Source organism: Lepidochelys kempii, chromosome 1, assembly GCF_965140285.1.
Source record: "Lepidochelys kempii isolate rLepKem1 chromosome 1, rLepKem1.hap1, whole genome shotgun sequence".
Lineage (NCBI taxonomy): Eukaryota > Metazoa > Chordata > Testudines > Cheloniidae > Lepidochelys > Lepidochelys kempii.
Window position 1 is genome coordinate 232,218,467 of NC_136380.1, and position 19,518 is coordinate 232,237,984.

The 19,518-nt window shown below is 42.4% G+C and overlaps 1 protein-coding gene across 12 annotated transcripts in view; it reads left to right on the plus strand.

The window, feature by feature from the left end:
* Positions 1 to 19,518, plus strand: part of LMNTD1 (lamin tail domain containing 1) — a 295,893-nt gene that overhangs the window by 32,550 nt on the left and 243,825 nt on the right. The window contains exon 1 of one of the 12 annotated variants that reach the window (XM_073317678.2): positions 4,105 to 4,194. The exons of the other annotated variants lie outside the window; for them this stretch is intronic. The gene's annotated coding sequence lies outside the window, so the exon portion shown is untranslated. Of the gene's footprint in view, positions 1 to 4,104; positions 4,195 to 19,518 lie in introns of those variants that run through there. 12 annotated transcript variants of the gene reach the window in all.

Genomic DNA, 19,518 nt, shown 5'->3' on the forward strand with positions numbered 1-19,518 from the left:
GACTCACTAATCAACTATCCAGAGTAACTCTCTGAGCTATGACTGTGCAAAGATGAATGCCTTAGGTTTTGAAATTGTGCAGCGAAAGGCTACTCTGAATATTTTAGCTACAGCATGATATATTATCTAATAAAATACAAATGAGAGAGGCTTATGGTATGCTGAGAAACAGCAGTCAACAGGCTGCTCAGAACAATGGGAAGGAGGGACTCAGTGAGGTATGAGATGAAGAGACTCAGTCCAGCACAAAACCTACAGGCATTAGCTGCCACTTACAATGTGAAAAACTCAGTGAAGTATGAGGTGAAATGGAAATCAATACACTATGGCTGGGTTATATTTCAAAACAGTTGATTAATAAATTAAATTGGCTAAAAGGAAATGAAAGTGAATAAAAAAAGCGTTAATATGTCTGAAATTATCATACAATTAAAACACAATATATACATTTACTATCTTAATTTGCATAAAGCAAGGCTGGTCAGGTTCATTATTAGCTTGAAAGATGTGAATAGCTGAAAGTTATAATGATTCATTTCTATACTTACTGGTGGTATAAATTACTAGAGTTGACACATGGAGAAAAGTGTAGCAGCATTCTGAAAATATCTATATAGAATGTTCCAATGGGCAGTTCAGGCAAAACTCCCATTAATGCTCCTTGCTTGGTCAAAAAGTCCTCTTCATCTCCTTTTGCTTGAGTCGGGACTGCAGGATTAGGCGTTGAAATCTTGTTTATTCCAGATGGATAATTTGAGGTAGTTTATGGAAGGCTAGTGATTGTGAACACTGAAAGTAAGGTCCTGTGTTTCTGGTAGAAAACATCTGAATCTGAGGATTCACCATCTTTCAATCAAGGCTGGATGTCTTTCTAAAAGATATGCTGTAGCTCAAAACAAATATTATGAGCTTGATGCAGAAATTACTAGGTGAGGTTCTCTGGCCTGTGTTATGCAGGAGGTCAGACTAAATGATTACAGTGTTCCTGCTGGACTTGAAATCTATTAATTTATGAAGTGAAGGTCTCAAATTGGAATGCTACATAGTAGAAATCAATAGTTAATAAGGTTGTTAGAAAAATAATCTTTGCAGACAAGCCATAAAAGACTGCAGAAGAAAGTGATGGCTATTAATCTGATACAATGAGACAGAACAATGAGAAGAATCTCTTAGGAAATCACAGTATGTCATTCCCCACAACTATTACTTATCATGGTCGGGTTTAGAGGCCAACCAAGAATGGGTCCTGTGGAAAACAGCTTGTGTTCATTCAATTAAAGACTGTATCACAGTGCCTACACCAATAGGGGGCAGGGATTAAGGTTACACAGGCAACCTCAATTCTGGCATTTCCCAACTTTTGAGTGCTTGATTTTGGAAACTTAATGTTCTTCTAACATAGTTCATGTTGTATGTGTATGAGACTTCCTCAGTTTTTAAAAAAGTAAACTGAAAAAAACTAATTCCATCATGTGTCATCATATTGACACCCACATGTTTCATCAGCAGGGTTGGAACCTTTAGATCTGCCACACAGATCTCTGCCATGTGAACTAACAAAGTCACTGATACTGCTAGTAGGCTGTCAATCCTTTTGTGGCCCATCACTTCAGAGGGATGAGGTGCTTTGCCAGTGGCTTTTCACAGACATTTGCTGACTGCGGTGGAATGGTGAGACTCGGGAATCTTTGGTTCCTTTTCAGGCCCTGGAGAGGAATGTGCTGTAGTAGATACAGACTTTTCTGCCCACTTTCCCCAAACATGACCCATTCTGCCCTGTCTCTTCCAATCTGTCTATGCCCCAGTCCTGTCTCTTCCCCACCCCTGGCTCCTTGTCCCAGTCTGATTCCCCTCACCTAGCCAATGCCAGTCTCCACTCCTTAGGCTTCTCATCCCAGTCTCCTTCCCCAGCCAGTCCTAGTTTCCCCTTTCTGACTCCCCCCACCCCTGCTCCCAGTCTCAGTTTCCTTACCCAGACAGTCTGTTTCCTCCCTCCTGGCTCCCCATCTGATCTCTCTCTCCCTGCCCCGGCCTCCAGTTATATGCCCAGCAACCACATTCCCCTCACCACTGGATCCCAGGCCTAGTCTCCCTTCCTAGACTCCTCATCCAATCTCAAGGTCCATCCTTCACCCAGCTTCTTCTCACAGTCCATTTGGCCAGGAACTATGGTTCTTCATCAGATCTGTTCCCCCTCTCCTCACCTCCTTTCCCCCCCTCCCCAAAAAAGTTTACAGTCCCAGTTTCCCTGTCAGTTGTTTGTCCAATCTTAATCTTATCCACTGACTCCCAGTCCCTTCCCCCATTTTCCTGCCCAGCTGCCAGTCCTAGTCTCCTTGCCCCAGCAGTCCTGGTCTCCCCCAACTTCCAGTCCCAGTTTCCATTTCCTCCCCCTCCGTCAGTCTCCCATGCCAGTCTTCCTCCTCGGGCTCTTTGTCCCAATCTAGCTCTTCCCCCCACCTTCCACATTTGGCTCTTTTCCACTCTTCATTTGTTTCAGGTGCCTTCCTCTTCCACACTGCCTGGGCATCAGCAGGGTGGTGGGGGGAGTATTGAGAAAACAGGAGAGAGAGGCTCCCTGCGCTCAGTTCCTGTGCCTGGACCCAGATCTGAGCAGCCAAGAAAATTGAAGGGAAAGTCATGCTCAGCCCTAGACTGGAGTATCTTCAGTGTAGACGGAATCTTCTGTGAATTAAGCTGTGAAGTTCTGGCAAGTATCTATTCAGCAGGTGAAATCTGCAATTTTTCAAAGATTTATAACTTGGCCAAATTTGAGTGGATTTTCACAGGGATGGCAAAAGGCAGATTCCTGATGCAAAGGTGAACCCCCCCCCACCAAATTTGAAGCTTTCCCCAAAGTATAGGGGTGCTAGAGCTTCTCAAAGAAGAAGTTGACCCAAAAAACCCCTAATGTGTTTGCCCCCTGGCCTTGTTCTTAAAAGAGGCTGAACCTTTTGGACTGACATTTTCCAAAACTTTTCAGCCTGCGGCAGACACCCAGCATATAAAATTACTGTAGAAAAAGTTAAAGGTTGGGAAAGTTGTAAGCAACGGAAAATAGAGCTTTCTAATGGGCGGCATCGGGCAACCTTAATAATAGGCAGTACTACAAGTCCTTCATATAATGAAATAGTTTTCATGTTTTTTGGCAGAGACCAAGATTTGAATGAGCACAGAGTAAAGCTGGACAAATTTTGTTGTTCAGTTTCCCAATGATTCATCAACACGTCTTTGAAAGCTTCCAGTTACTAACTTTGTTATAATAACACCTCTTTAGCACACACAATATGCTTTGCTTCAAAAAAGTAGCATTATAATGAGAGAGGAGTGGGAATACATATGCTTTTCGTCTACACTGAATAAAATCCTATAAAATGTAAAGCAAGTCTTAAAGGCACAAACAAGCATGAGACAGAAAAATGCTAGTAAAATAAATCCATGTGGAAAAACGTTTCAAATGCATACTGGAAGCCTTTCATACCATACCATATATTAGAACTAGAATGAGAAAATTGTGTTATGAGTCACAGAATGCCTGATAAAGGCATGTCTCCAGAACTGATAAACAAGTTCCATGCAAATCTCTTGCATGTCATGTTACTTTTCCTCTGATAAATATTTAAAGAAGGGATTTGTCTTATCACAATCACTCTTTAATGTAGGACAGTGAGAAAAGACAGCAGATTTTTTTTATTATTGCACATGGGAAGTAATTTTACGTCCTGTGATTTTTTTGATTTTTTTTTTTTTTGGTCTGTGTAAGCAGAATTATAACAAACTTGTTAAAAACTATACCATACAAACTTTCATATACTATAGCCAGGAACCTGCAAACACTTAGGCATGTGAATATTACTCACATACATAAAGTTACCGACATATGTAAGTGTCTGCAGGAATGGGGGTCTAAGTAAATTTCTTTATAAGCAGTTGCTGTTCTAGTTTGCCTGTTTTCTGCCAGCACCTCTTGTGGTTTGCAGTGCCCAGGGAAACAGTAGAGCACAAGCTCCACCCTTCCAGTGGTAAGTTCATGGCAACCATCAATCAAAATTAGTTGCCTCTGGCAACCAACAACAAATCTGGCTGAGTTAATCACAGGGATCAAGCATGATGTGAGACATGGTTATTAGTACATTGATGTTCCGCTGAGAATTCCTGGCATCGGGAAGATTTAACATGCAGGAACTTCCAGAAGTAAGTATTATGTAATGTCTGAAGGATAACTAAAAGAGAACAGCAAATTCCAGGATTAATTTAAAGCTCCTACAGCTTGGTTGTATCCAGTTGCTGTAACTTAGAGGAGGAAGATACCCAGAGCCAGCATTAAAACTAATGATCAGAAGATTAAACTCTTGCTCCTTTGAGATGTGCTTGATTATGTTATGGAGGAAAGCTACATGCTGAGAACTTCAGTCCTACCCAGTATCACTTGCAGTCTGCAGCAGTGTTTCTCCACTTGAAAATCTGCAGACATGGATATTTTATAGTGCTTGCATTTTTAATTTCCTAGTTTTATTAACTGGTTTAGTCATTTGTATCTATTTGTTTGTATAATTCCTTCCACACCTCAGCAGGGTAAGAGGGCTTGCATATAACATGCAGTATACTGGGCCTGATTCTCTATTTCTAGGTATGCTGGGTAGTCATTTGCATCAGTGCAATACTTGTATAAAATGCTTCCATTCTTACTTAGGAGCATCTTACACCCACTTCATACTGGTGCAAGGTGCATGGCAACAAAGAATAGGAAAACACAAACAATTACACTCACACATGCATTATGTGCATGGGGCCAATTCATACCTTTCACGAGGAAGGGCCAGAAAACAATGTGCAGCATTCGCAGGCAATCATCCCAACAAGGGCTGGGTATAGTTTTACAGCTTGACAAAGTGGGAGAGGGGCGGTAACACTCCAACCCAGCAAGGTCCAAACATCAGTGCATTCTGGATTCCATGGTGTACTTTCCCTTAGCTGTCTGCACCAAACCTTTTGTCTTTGACTGCAGGAGGCTGATGGGGGAAAGGGTAGGGTTAATTTAAAGAGATAACAGGCTCACCTTTATCTTCTGCAAACCCAGGGTTGTGAGTTCAATCCTTGAGGGGGCCATTTGGGATCTGGGGCAAAAATTCGGGATCGGTCCTGCTTTGAGCAGGGGGTTGGACTAGATGACCTCCTGAGGTCCCTTCCAACCCTGATATTCTATGATTCTATGACTCTATGAAATCTACAAGGTTTCAAAAGGGAGCATGCAACAGAGAGTGACTATGCTTCAGCTCCACATCTTTCCTGAGTTCCAAACGTAGGGAAGTGGCCTCTGTCGGGTGGGAGGGAAATGGATGCTGCTGCATTACAGCACTTCTTCTCCCAACAAAATCTGGCCCATTTTTGTGGAAACTCAGCTATGTTCACACCCTTTGTGGCACTTTCCTGAAGGCATGATCTGGTCCAGTGGTTATTTTTCCTATTCTCCTAGTGCCCTTTTGTAAGAAATGTGACATTTTTCAAAGAAGTCAAGTCAGAGTTCATCACTGGCTTGGCTTGACACACACATATATTGTAGATCAAGAAATGGAAGAATGATTTTCGCTAATGTAAAAGGTGAAAATTTCTGCAAAGTTTTAAAGCTCTCTCACGCTTATTCAAGATCTAAAAATAATTTCCTCCTTTCATTAATTCATTAGCAAAACCACAAACTGTATTGATAGAGTGTGACTTAACATCTGGTGCAGCACAGAAGTCATGGTAGAAAAGTATCCAGCAATGCAACTGTTGCAGCAAACTCTCTGCCCTGATCACTTCTAACATGCACTCCCACGCAAGAGGAAAGCGTTTCCATTTGGAAATCAGTGATTGAGACAATGTTGCCTAGTGAATAGAGCATGGGACTCAGATGACCTGTGTTCAGTTCCTGGCTCCCTGGCTTGCCATGTGACTTTGGGCAAGTCGTGTCACTTTTTTGTGTCTCAGTTTCCTCATTTGTAAAATGGAGATAATGATACCTCAATTGTAAAGCGCTTTGAAATCTATGTATGAAAAGTGCTGTGTAAGAGCTACTTATTATTTTAACCTGGTTTTGATCATGCATCTTGAATTCAACAAGAGTCATTGCTTTCCCTGGTACAAATCGGTTTAGCTTTCCTGAAGTCAATGGAGCTACACTCAGGGTCAGATTTAGGGGCAGTCAACCCAGGCAACCACCTGGGGTGCCAGGCTTGGGGGGCTGTTTTTGTTGTTAGCAACAAAAGGGAAAATAGAATGTTTGAAGTAAAATGTTTCAGGTGTTCTGTATGTGGAAATCAGATCACTGACTTCAAATTTCTAGTCTCAACTGTGGTTTGGTATTCAAAAATTTAACAAATGGAGGGGGCAAGGGGCATGAAGACACTGCACTGATTTACCCCAGCTGAGGATCTGGCCTATCATTTGATATGTTTGTCTGCATTTGTGCATCAGCACCTTTAATGAAGTTACCTTTGCTTTGGTAAGTGTTGAACTACTGCTATAGGGCCTGAAAGGGGAGCACACAACTTTGTTTCTGTGTAGGTATTAAATATTGGTTTTTGTGGTTTTTGGATTTCTTGGTGACAGAGTGGAAGATTACCCAAAAAGGAATTAATAGGATAAAATATACTTTTCAGCCAATTACTGGCCAAATTTAAGATCTAAACAATTTGACAGTAGAATTTATTTGTATTACACAAGCATCTAGGGGTCCTAACCAAGATCAGATTCCTGGTAGGTTAGGCACTGCAAAAACATGTATGAGAGAGTCCTGCCTGGAAGATTTTACAGTTTAAGTAGACTATACAGACAAAGGGTGGTGATTGGGCCTCAGTTCTCCATCTGTAAAATGGGAATAAAGAGAGGAAATGACTTGCTCCAGGTCATACAGAAAGTCCTGGCAGAGCCTGCAATTGAAGCCCCATCTCTTGAAGCCCAGGCCCGTGCTTTAACGCTTTCCTCTCAGTAGCTTTTTAGTTTCTCTTGTTATTGGGGGAAGTAAACAATACCAATTCCTTGGCAAATGATACCTTTCAATGCATTGCATGTTGAGAAGATTTGGAAAGAATTTAGTTTTCTCCCTGCTTTACTAATAGACTTTAAAAATAAGGTGACATATGTATAGTGATGAAGGATAAAGGAATAAAGATATAGGAAATCCTAATTTGTATTATACTGGTACATCAAAGAGCTACTTTTCCTTAATCCACTTACAGCCTCTGCACTCCTCACACAAAACCAAGGAAAATCCCCACAGAACTTCAAGAAGAAAGGAGGAGGGAGAAGTGAAGCAAATCTAATAGTTAGGAAAAGTATAATTTATTGGCTGAGCACATAAAAGCAAATATAGGGTTACATTTAAAGCTGTTGTGTTAGAATAGAATGGAGGAAGCAATTGTATCAACAGCCAAAATCAGACCAGGTTACAGAGCCAAAATTTGGCCAGGTTTGGCAAGGTTCATGAACCTAACGGGAACCAGTGCCAGGTTTTGAGTGACCTTGCATCCAGTTATGAGTTTGGGTGAAAACCACGCAAAAGGCAGTTGTTTCATAATGTTTAACCTTGAACCAGGTGAAATTAAGTGATTTTAGCTGAGTTTCACTTTGGTTTTTTTTTTTTTTGTTCAAATCAGATTCTAAATTCCTAGGGGTGCAAACTGACACGAAGCAAAACTGAAAAGGGTCACATAAATCCCTAAACTAAACTAAAGCCCCCAAGTTTAGAAAGTTCAGCTTTAGTTCTTGATTCTCCCAGGTTTACTCATGCAGAATAGTACGAGGCAGGGACTGTTCATTACAGTGTAGACCCTGATCCTGACTTGGGTGTCTATGTGCTACTGTATTAGAAATAAATAACATATGGACCAAAACTCCAGTACAAACAACCCCAGGACTTTGGGGAAGTTCAGATCCACATCTGCACTTGGGGCATAGGTTCATCTGTGCTCCGGTCACAGCAAGATGCACTGGTGTGAATGTGGAGTGACTTTCCTTAAGTCACACAACAGAGGGCTTGTTTATGTGGACAGTTGATGCACAGCAAGCTTCCCTTTTATTAAGCACAGCTCAGGTTGTGGGCTCCCAGCAGTGGTAAATTCACACTTAGTTGGCATGTAGGAGCATGCACCACCCATAAACTCCATCCCGCCGTGGCCTCTACAGAAGACAGCGGGCAGAGCACCAAAAGTGGTTGGAGTCACTGTTGGAGGAAACAAGGTCTGGGAAACACACTGATCCAATCAGTGCCCATTAGCTGGGCAGCCTCCATTAGTTGGTTCTCAGCCTAAGTTAAAGCTGCATTTCCCCAGCAGAACCTCTGGCGGTGGGAGGGGGTGTGTGTGCTGGCATTCCCACAACAATCCTCTCCTTCCAGGGTTGAATAGCACAATAACTAGGTCTGAGTGAATATTTTGCAAAGAAAAATGTATCTGATGAATTTCCCCTCTTTTGTCTCATGGCATCGCTGAACAGATCAGGATTTCCTCAAATTTATTATGTGAAAAGAATTGAATTCTGTGGCAATATTTATTCTTAAGGCTGTGAATTGATCATGAATTCTTCTCTGCAGGGACTTGTCATTCAGGCTGTGCTGCTTAGTTATGACTGGTCAGATCCAATACTGAGGCCAAATTCCAGCCCCCATTATGGTCCCTCTTCACTGCTCCAGTAGTGGAAAGAGAACAGAGACGACCCTGGGGGAATTCCCCAGTGCAGGACTAGAATCAGGCTGGCATATGTGACCCTACACTACTTTCTCACAGCCCCTGGTATATGGGTGAGCTGGAGACAGGAGAGGGAATGGCTAGTGGTCTGTGCACCCATAATCCTTGTAAAACAGCCTACAGTCAGCCAGATAAGCCTGCCATAAATTAGAGAAGCCCCTGGAACTGCTGTAGTTTACACTTAGGGCTATCCTAGTCATAGGAGCAGCCCAGAATCTGGGAGATATGAAGAAGTCTAGAGCCACCTTTTCCCTCCCATCCCTCTCTTGGGCTGTACCTTTTGTGATGTGTCTCCTGAGAGACAGCACAGAATCTGGCCCAAGGCACTAAATCTGTTTCCTGATTGCATGCCCGTGCCAGAGACACTTTTGCAAATACTCATGTATGCTAAAGTTATGTCTCTTCCAGTAACTTTTGTGCCAGAACAGCTTCACTGTGGGCAAGATTTACTAATATGCCTAATTGATTAAGAGCCCCAACAGATTTAGGCACTTTTAAAAATCCCACCTGGTCTGGGTAGCCACACAAAGCAAACAAATATAATTCATACTCCGGGACTATAAAGTATTCACAGAGCTCTAAAAATAGCAATGATAAAGAAAAGCACATCAAGTTAATACAAACAGCCTGAGTTGTCATGCACCAAACACCTATGGCTAAAACAATTCCCAGCTCTCAGAAATCAGGAGTCATGAGACCATGCGAAAAACTCTTCAGTTTAACATTTAATAACACTCTATTTTCAAAGCAGCCCTATTTTATCACAAGCTGATTCAACTGTACAGTAGTTTTGACACCTCTGATTGCTAATTCACCATTACTTGAAGGCCAAAGACCATCCAAGGTTAGGAACACTCCAGTTAAAAATAAAATCTTGCCAATTCTTCACTTCATGCCTTTCTTCCCCTCTGCTGTGATATAAAGTATCTCCAGCTTTTACTTCAATAAAAGAGCAACTCATAATATCGGCTTGAACTAGTTTTCTCTGATTTGAGTCTCCCAAGTATTTTATTAATTAAAAGCTAGTATTGTATTCATAGAGTAAGAGAAAAAGGCAGGGGTGGGGGTGGACTACTGAAGGTTTCATGTTGCATTTAGCATTTTGTTTTCGTGCCTAGATCCTGAGCCACTTTTCACCACAGTCCCAGCAGACAGGGGACGTAAAGCTAGGTAGCTGGCTGAAAGGATCATCTCAGTGTGTAGTGGAAATTCTGAATGGGCAAAGCAACTCCTGTGCTAGCTCCTAGGCAAGCACTGGGAATGTGGCTGCATGAAAAAAATGTGGCTTATAGATCCCAGCTGCTAGATCAACACCCTAGAGCCCTCTCCTTGCGAGGCCGAGCAGAAAATCTAGCACAGGGGTGGCCAGCCTGAGCCTGAGGAGGAGCCAGAATTTACCGATGTACGTTGTCAAAGAGCCACAGTAACACATCAGCAGCACCCAATTCCCCCTGCTCCCAGCGCCTCCCACCCATCAGCAGCCCCGCTGATCAGCACCTCCCCCTCCCTCCCCGCACCTCCAGATCAGCTGTTTTATGGCGTGCAGGAGGCTGTGGGTGGAAGGGGGAGGAGGGAGGGCACAGCAGGCTCAGGAGAGGGGGCGGGAAGGGGTGGAGTGGGGGCAGGGCCCGTGGCAGAGCCAGGGGTTGAGCAGTGAGCACATTGGAAAGTTGGCAGCTGTAGCTCCAGCCCCGGAGTCGATGCCTATACAAGGAGCTGCATATTAACTTCTGAAGAGCCACATGTGGCTGCGGAGCCACAGGTTGGCCACCCCGCTCTGGCATTAACAGAGACAGGAAGTGCTAGGGAGTAACACTCTAGTGTCCCCTAGAGGAAGGTAAAGAAAGAGCTTTGGGCCTCACAGGAATCTTGTTTCAGCTTTTGTGACATGGGTGTTGGGGAGGGAAGGAGAGTTAGAAAAGATGTCTGTGGTAGATAGGTGAAGGAATGGGCAGGCTGCGGGCAGGTGAGGACCTTGGACGTCTGTAAATTGTTATGCCATTGTTACTGTGGTTCTTGAAGAGCTGTTACGTTCCACATTGGAGGGGTCTATATTTGAGTGTGTATAATGGGGTAGTAGGGGGACAGAGGATGAAATTGATGGACGTGATCCCCATATATTCCTTTTCTGTCTTACAATTGCATTATGAAGTGTAAGTAATGTTTGTAAAATGTTTTGAGACCCTCAGAGGGAAGCTGCTTTAGGAATGCAACATATTTTCATGGAGAGTACATCACCTTTTACTGAGGAAACTGACTCAGGGCCTGCTCCTGTGTAAATCCATGGGAGTTTTGCCACTGACTTCAGTGGAAACAGGATTGGGCCTTCTGAATGGCAACAGGTAATAACATCAGCGAGGGTGTTGGACGGAAGCCACTATGCTATTGCAAATATACTTGTATTTTCTCAGCTAAGTAAAGCCTGCAGGATGAGCATCATTTAGGAAGGACCGTCCCTATTTCTTACTAAATATTTCCTATCCTGCCCTTCGATAAAGAGCTTGTATTCTAATGGATTTCCAAGGGGGTATCAATGGGGCATTGGGGGCATGGATCATCATTCATGTGGCACTCCCGTCAGTACCCGGCCCAAGCTGGGGAAGCTGATGATTCAGCCAGCAGACCAAATTCAGTGATGAATCCTGGTCACATGCCACTTGATGCACGTTGTCCATACGCTAAGAAGAAAAATGGGGCATTCCCCAATTGTCCATATTTATAACATTTCAACCATACCTGCCAATGTTTGCAATGGTTTAATGTGGAACAGAAAGTGCCAGACCATCAAACAGAAAAGTGAGATAGATGGTGCAAAATAGCTGAATTAAGAAGAACTGCTTCCTATCATGACAGGTTTCAGAGTAGCAGCCATGTTAGTCTGTATTCGCAAAAAGAAAAGGAGTACTTGTGGCACCTTAGAGACTAACCAATTTATTTGAGCATGAGCTTTCCTGAGCTACAGCTCACTTCATCAGATGCATAAAGTGGAAAGTACAGTGAGAAGATTTTATATATACACACAGACCATGAAAAAATATACATTGTAAGGAGAGTGATCACTTAAGATGAGCTATTACCAGCAGGAGAGTGGGGTGGGGGGAGAGAAAACCTTTTGAAGTGATAATCAAGGTGGGCCATTTCCAGCACATTTCCAGGAGTTAACAAGAACGTCTGAGGAACAGTGCAGGGAGGGGCGAGGAATAAAAAAGGAGAAATAGTTTCACTTAGTATAATGACTCAACCACTCCCAGTCTCTATTCAAGCCTAAGTTAATTGTATCCAATTTGCAAATTAATTCCAATTCAGCAGTCTCTCATTGGAGTCTGTTTTCGAAGTTTTTTTGTTGAAGGATAGTCACTTTGAGATCAGAAATCGAGTGTCCAGAGAGATTGAAGTGTTCTCCGACTGGTTTATGAATGTTATAATTCTTGACATCTGATTTGTGTCCATTTATTCTTTTACGTAGAGACTGTCCAGTTTGCCCAATGTACATGGCAGAGGGGCATTGCTGGCACATGATGGCATATATCACATTGGTAGATGTGCAGGTGAGCGAGCCTCTGATAGTGTGGCTGATGTGATTAGGCCCTATGATGGTGTCCCCTGAATAGATATGTGGGCACAATTGGCAACGGGCTTTGTTGAAATGATAGGTTCCTGGGTTAGTGGTTCTGTTGTGTGGTTGCTGGTGAGTATTTGCTTTAGGTTGGGGGGCTGTCTGTAGGCAAAGACTGGCCTGTCTCCCAAGATTTGTGAGAGTGATGGGTCATCCTTCAGGATAGGTTGTAGATCCTTGATAATGCATTGGAGAGATTCTAGATGGGGGCTGAAGGTGACGGCTAGTGGCGTTCTGTTATTTTCTTTGCTGGGCCTGTCCTGTAGTAGGTGGCTTCTGGGTACTCTTCTGGCTCTGTCAATATGTTTCTTCACTTCAGCAGGTGGGTATTGTAGTTGTAAAAATGCTTGATAGAGATCTTGTAGGTGTTTGTCTCTGTCTGAGGGGTTGGACCAAATGCGGTTGTATCTTAGAGCTTGGCTGTAGACAATGGATCGTGTGGTGTGGTCTGGGTGAAAGCTGGAGGCATGTAGGTAGGAATAGCGGTCAGTAGGTTTCCGGTATAGGGTGGTGTTTATGTGACCATCACTTATTAGCACTGTAGTGTCCAGGAAGCAGATCTCTTGTGTGGACTGGTCCAGGCTGAGGTTGCCAACTGTGCCTACATATCTATTCAGGGGACACCATCATAGGGCCTAATCACATCAGCCACACTATCAGAGGCTCGTTCACCTTCACATCTACCAATGTGATATATGCCATCATGTGCCAGCAATGCCCCTCTGCCATGTACATTGATCAAACTGGACAGTCTCTACATAAAAGAATAAATGGACACAAATCAGATGTCAAGAATTATAACATTCATAAACCAGTCAGAGAACACTTCAATCGCTCTGGACGCTCGATTTCTGATCTCAAAGTGACTATCCTTCAACAAAAAAACTTCGAAAACAGACTCCAATGAGAGACTGCTGAATTGGAATTAATTTGCAAATTGGATACAATTAACTTAGGCTTGAATAGAGACTGGGAGTGGTTGAGTCATTATACTAAGTGAAACTATTTCTCCTTTTTTATTCCTCGCCCCTCCCCGCACTGTTCCTCAGACGTTCTTGTTAACTCCTGGAAATGTGCTGGAAATGGCCCACCTTGATTATCACTTCAAAAGGTTTTCTCTCCCCCCACCCCACTCTCCTGCTGGTAATAGCTCATCTTAAGTGATCACTCTCCTTACAATGTATATTTTTTCATGGTCTGTGTGTATATATAAAATCTCCTCACTGTACTTTCCACTTTATGCATCCGACGAAGTGAGCTGTAGCTCACGAAAGCTTATGCTCAAATAAATTGGTTAGTCTCTAAGGTGCCACAAGTCCTACTTTCCTTCCTATCATGAGCTCTGATAACATACGACGCAATGGAAGAAAAGGAGGTGGCAGTATTGTTACCATCTGATAGTTTCAATTTAAACTTTTTTTTAGTACAAAATAGTGATCAGACAAGAGTGAACCAAAAGCAGCAGCTGATTATATTGGCAGCATTATAATCTCATTTAAAAATGAATGCAGAACAATATGTTTATTCAGCTATAATGACAGTCTATCCATACAAAACGATCTTGCCTTGTTTTGCAAACACCAAAGGAACTGATTCATGTCAAACAAACAAACACTATCCCCCCCCCCATGAATAATTCCTGTTAATGATATATACTTTGAAAGATAAATATTTTTTCTTGTGTATTTGGACACAGTTCAGAGCAATTAGAGCCTCTAGGATGGTTCAGACTATTATTTGTTCTATTGACAGGTTTAGAAAAGTCACACAGCATGATCTATTTTAGAAAAGACATCATGAATATGGCCAAAGTAATGTACGCAGCTGGGTTTAAGTGCTTCATTTCCACTATTGTTTGTGTTTGTATGTAATGGTGATGGAGATTGATGCTTGTGCGCATTCATCAACATGTATATTTCCTTGACTGACGAGTCAGACAATGGCTGTGACACAGCTTTCAGTTAGCATCCCCAAGGCTTCCTGCAGATGTTTGATGGGCACTCATCTCCACTGTTATTTTGAAAGCCCATTTGGAAATAATAGCCCTATTACAGGGAACAGTAAGCGGAGGCAACATTATCAAAATGATTTATCCTGTCTGATCCAAACACATTCCCTAGGGCTTGCAGTTGGATATTTATCCCCTTGTCCCTGTTCCCCCACCCCCCGCCCCCAGCACATTAAAATTATCCTGGGAGATGGAATCAAGTTATGATACATTGCAAAGATCCCCTTGTCTCTGCTCCCCAACTCTGGTGGATACACAAATAAACAGTCTGTGGTCCTAGAATTCAAATAAATGTCTTTAATGTCACCGTATTTGCTGTGATCTTTAGTTCACTGCAAGGCCATTATTTCTGTGGTGGAATAGGAAGGCAATTTTTAAATGATTTCCATTAATTGTTTTTGATGGGCTTTGCACTTCCATTTCTTTCAGGACCTCCACCACAGCTGAAATAGCAGCTAGCAACAACTGTGTTTAAACATGAATTTTTGCAAGCAGGGGGTCTAGTAAACTTTCCTTGACTAGAGGGAACAGGTGCTTCTAGTCATCTTCTTCTTCTTATCATCTGGGGTTGGGGCATCATGCACCTACACTACAAATTTTACTGTGGTTAAGCAATGTACTTAAATAGTGACCTGACCATGACACAGCTAGGTTTAGTCTTATCTGTGTAAATGGAAGCAAAATTGGAAAGTGTGACTCCTTAACTTGGTTTTAACACAATTTGATCTTCTCCCCACATATCTGCCCAAACTGGTTTATAGCAGACAGGAGACTACCACGTGTAAGCATAGTGCTTAAACGTGATCCAATCTGGAGTGTAGGTAGAGACTTGTTCTGTAATAATACCTGGCACTTGTGCTGTGTTTTACATCTATGGATTTCAACATGCTTTACAGTGAAAAGCAAGTATCCTCATTAGGGCTGGTCAAAGAAATGTACTTTATTTTTGCTAAGAATTTTTAAGAAAGTGAAGAAAAAAGTCATTTGGGTAGAATATTTTGGGATTTTGCTGAGAAAAACGGAACAAAAAGCAAAAACCTGACAAATTTCTACAATGGAAATGTTTTTGCTGAAATTTCCATTTTGCCAAAGGGCTGTTTTCTGGTTGAAAAGCTTTCAGCCTGCTCTAATCCTTACCCCCTATTTTACAGAGGGTGAAGCTAAGGCACACAGAGCAGCACTTGTTTGCCCAAGATCAATGGCAGAGCCAAGAACAGAACCCAGGTTTCCTGACACCCAGTTCAGCACCTTATCCCCTGTTTTCTATTGCTTCTTTTCACATACCCTGGCTTTACAGTGGCCAAAAATCAGCGTTTGCCAACAGTCACATGAAATGATATCAGATATGAGTTTTCCTGGTACTTAGGACAGCAGGCTGCTGTTGTAATTGCATGATATCTGTTGACAAATATAGCTCTCATCTTCAGCATATCCCAGAAAGCAATGTACTGCAGAATGATATGGAGGTACACAAGAGTGTGAGGAATATTACTTATTACGTGTTTTCCTCCCCTACTATCTAGCCAGCATGTGCCTAGAGGAGGCAATATAAGGAAGTGGCAAAGGGGAATCAAGTTAATGAATTGAAGTCTATAGCCAGCTCTAGGGTATACAGGCACTTATATAGTAAGAATTCTGGCTGCATTAAAGATGGTTTGATATAAAAGAAAAGTGGTTTGGTCTCATTTTGATACTTCAGCTGCTTCAGTATCAATGCAAATAACAGACCCTTCCTGTCAAGTGTGTAGATTCCAGCTTTTTGTGCATTAGGAATACTTTGTATTGACATGATCCACTGCTTATTTAATGTTCTAGATGCTGAATACTGGAAAGGCACATTCCGTACACTGACATGATTTATTGTTGTGGCTTCTTCTGCCTCACTGGAATCAGGGCTGATATAATTAGGTTTCTAAAAAAAATTTTGTCCACTGTTATGTGCAAAAGGATTTGCTAGGACACAAAGCCTGTCACAGCAAGATAAGAACCATATTTTGAATGTGAGTCTCTGCTATTTAGCTAATAGTTTTAATTAAGTTGGATTGCATTTCTCAGTTTGTCATTGATTAGAGAACATACCCAAGAAGAAGACAGTGCTTCAATAAATGGAGGGAATAGTTCTTTACCATTTTTTAAATAATTACCTGTCAACAAGCTGTGTCAGCTACTCAGTGTATTCCGTCTGTGAAGATAATATTTATTTTTGATGCTTTTTCCCCAGGGAATATTGACTAAAGATTTTCCTCCTCTTTCCTTTATCTCACCAGTAATCGTTATATATTTTTCTGTTACAAAGCTTATTATATCCAGCTTTTCATGAATGATTAAAGAAATAAACTGAGTAAAACTTCAGGTGTCAGTATCATGTTCAGATGTCATACAACAGGTTTCATTAAGGATTGCAAGGAGGAATTTAAATTGATATTGATCAAATGTGTGGGAGACTGGAAGCTATAAGAAATATACAATATATTGCAGGGCTTAGCATAGCGAACGGGGAGTCAGGACATGCATTCTTTCCCCAGCTCTGATACTATCACAATTGCTGTGCAACCTTAAGCAAGTCATTTAGGCTGGGATTTAGGTGCTCAACTTCCATTCATTTTTTTCTAGTGGAAATTGGATGCCTAAATCTCTTGGACTTCTTTGAAAATCCCACCCTTGATCTATCATTTGCTGCTCTATTAAATGGTAATAACACTATCTTTTCCAGCTGGGGGTGTTGTGAGGCTTCATTAAATAATACTTTAAAAAAACCTTTGAGATCCTTGGATGAAAGATACTGAAATGTGCAAGGTATTTACAAATATGGCTAGATCTGGATAATATTCATTGGGTCAAAGTGAGAGAAAATATTAGTATAAACAAGTGAAAAAGATACATCTTGGAGGGGGGAAAATCTAAACCTAGATATAAATTAAGGGAGCATTATTTAGAATGCAGCATATGAAGAGAGAGACAGGCTAATTGTGGATTAACTACTGTTGACAATGCAGTGTAACTGCAAAAGGGCCACTTGTCTTTTGAGATGTGTATACTAAAACCAGGAAGGTTATTGTACCATGTCATGGTTAAAGGGCTGGCTGAACCTCTGACCCATTCTCTGGTCTCTCTGAGGGTGTTGAGCCTTGATCTTTACCTCCCTGGCGTGAAGTCACACAATTCTCCCTCTCTTTGACCATGTGTCAGGCTACAGCTCCCTGTGGATTAAGTGCACTTATCCCAACAGGTCTGCCTGGGTTCTGGTACCTGCAGATCCTCCCTTTGGGATTCTGTGACCACTAGAGAATATAATGGCAAAAGAGCCTTCTTAAAACAAAGTATTGTTTAATTTTAACAGTGGGAATGCCACAGGGTGTGCTCACACTATTGGTTGCCTCCTTCTGGCCATCCTCGGGATTAGCTCTGCCAGGTGTTGCACCCGCCTCTGGTGGTATCGTCATCTGTAATCCTCTTGTCCCGCGGACCCCTCTCGCTCCAGGAACTGCAGCCTCCTCTTCATGACTCGACTCTCCGGCTGGGTCACCATACGTGTTCCCCCCTTCTGGTGTATCAAAGTCTTTCCAGGACAAATCATCCCAGGCAGTCCATTGTCCTCTGCCTGGTCTGTGCCACATCCCTAGTGGCTGGTAGGGGAACCTGGGCCAACCCTCTACTCTGGGTTCCAGCACAGGGGCCCTCCGGATAGCAGCCAAGACCTGCATTGCTATTCTTTGCTGCTATTTCCCTGAGCACCCTCCTACCTTCCTGGTTTCCCCACCTCCCCCTTTGGGTTTGCCAGCCTTCCAACTCCCTCCTCCCAGGGAGCAACTGTGGACTACCCTCTATAGTCCCAACATACTTCCCTCCTCCCAGGGAGTGCCTACAGCCTACCTTCCTGCAGTCCCCTTCTGTTGCTAGCTTCTTGGGTTATATAAGCCCCATCTGTCCCTGCCTAGCTGAGCCTCAAGTCTAATTAATCAATTCCTGCTCCCTGGCTCCTCCTCCACATGCAGTCTGGGCAGTTAACTGGGCCTAATTTACCTTTCAGGGCCAGTGTGGAGAGTACATCCCATCCAAAGCATAACATAGGAGAAAAGGTTTTTAAAATAACCGAGGTCAACACACATCTCTCTTACCTATTAGGCTTGCCATTCCTCGTAGACAATAGACACATCTAAGTTCCCAGATACCCCATCCTCTGAAGTCTGGGTTCCCCTTCATTACCTCTTCTCTGAGAGTGAGACTTTAAATCAGGCCTCAAGTCCTATTGTTCTCCTCTGTTTTCTGAGCCTGGTTAAACTGATCTGGGCAGCTCAGTAAGAGCTGTGAGTAGTAACATTAAGTTCTAGGTGTTTGCTGAGAAGCTGTTATCTGGGCTGTTGTCCTTCTTCCTGATTCCATTTCCTGACAATCTTGCTGTGAATTAACTCACTATATTCATACACTGAACCTTTCAACAACCCCGTCACATACTGTATTCATAAATTATTACTGAGCAAGCGCCACGTGTTTCACGGTACCAATTTACACTGTGCTGACAAGTGTTTTGTACAGCAACAGTAAATCCAAGAACACACCTATAATACTGTACATAGTTCTTGTCAACTTCCTTTGAAAAAATACAGACTGTGGATTTACACTAGCATAACAGAGTAGAATCTCCTTTGGGGACTTGTAAAACTAAGAAAATGGGATACAAAAGTTATTGAGAGAGAATGGGTACACTTTCTACAGTATCGTCTTTACAGTTTCTTTTGCCATCAAAGTTTTACAGGCCAGAGCCTGGGCTGCACGTAAACAGCTTTGCATTTTTCCACCAGCGCAAAGATTTCCTGAAGTACACTTAGCATGCCGCGGGAGGATCACCCTAAGAGAGCCACTGAAGCAGATTCTCCATTGTCCCACCCTACTCCTTGTAGCTTGTAGAGATGGCATGCCTGGAGAAGGAAACTGAATTTGGATATTGACTCTTTAATGGCAATCACTTTAGATGCTGAAAACTGCTGATATATTGATTAGCCCCATATAGCAAGAAGGTTAGACGAAACCAAAAAAATAGATGAGATCGCATGTATTCCGTTAAGCATCATTGTGGTGAAATCCTGATCCCATTAAAGTTGACAGAAAAACTCCCATTGACTTCAATGGGACCAGGATTTCACTCCAGTAGTCTTTCTAGAATGTAA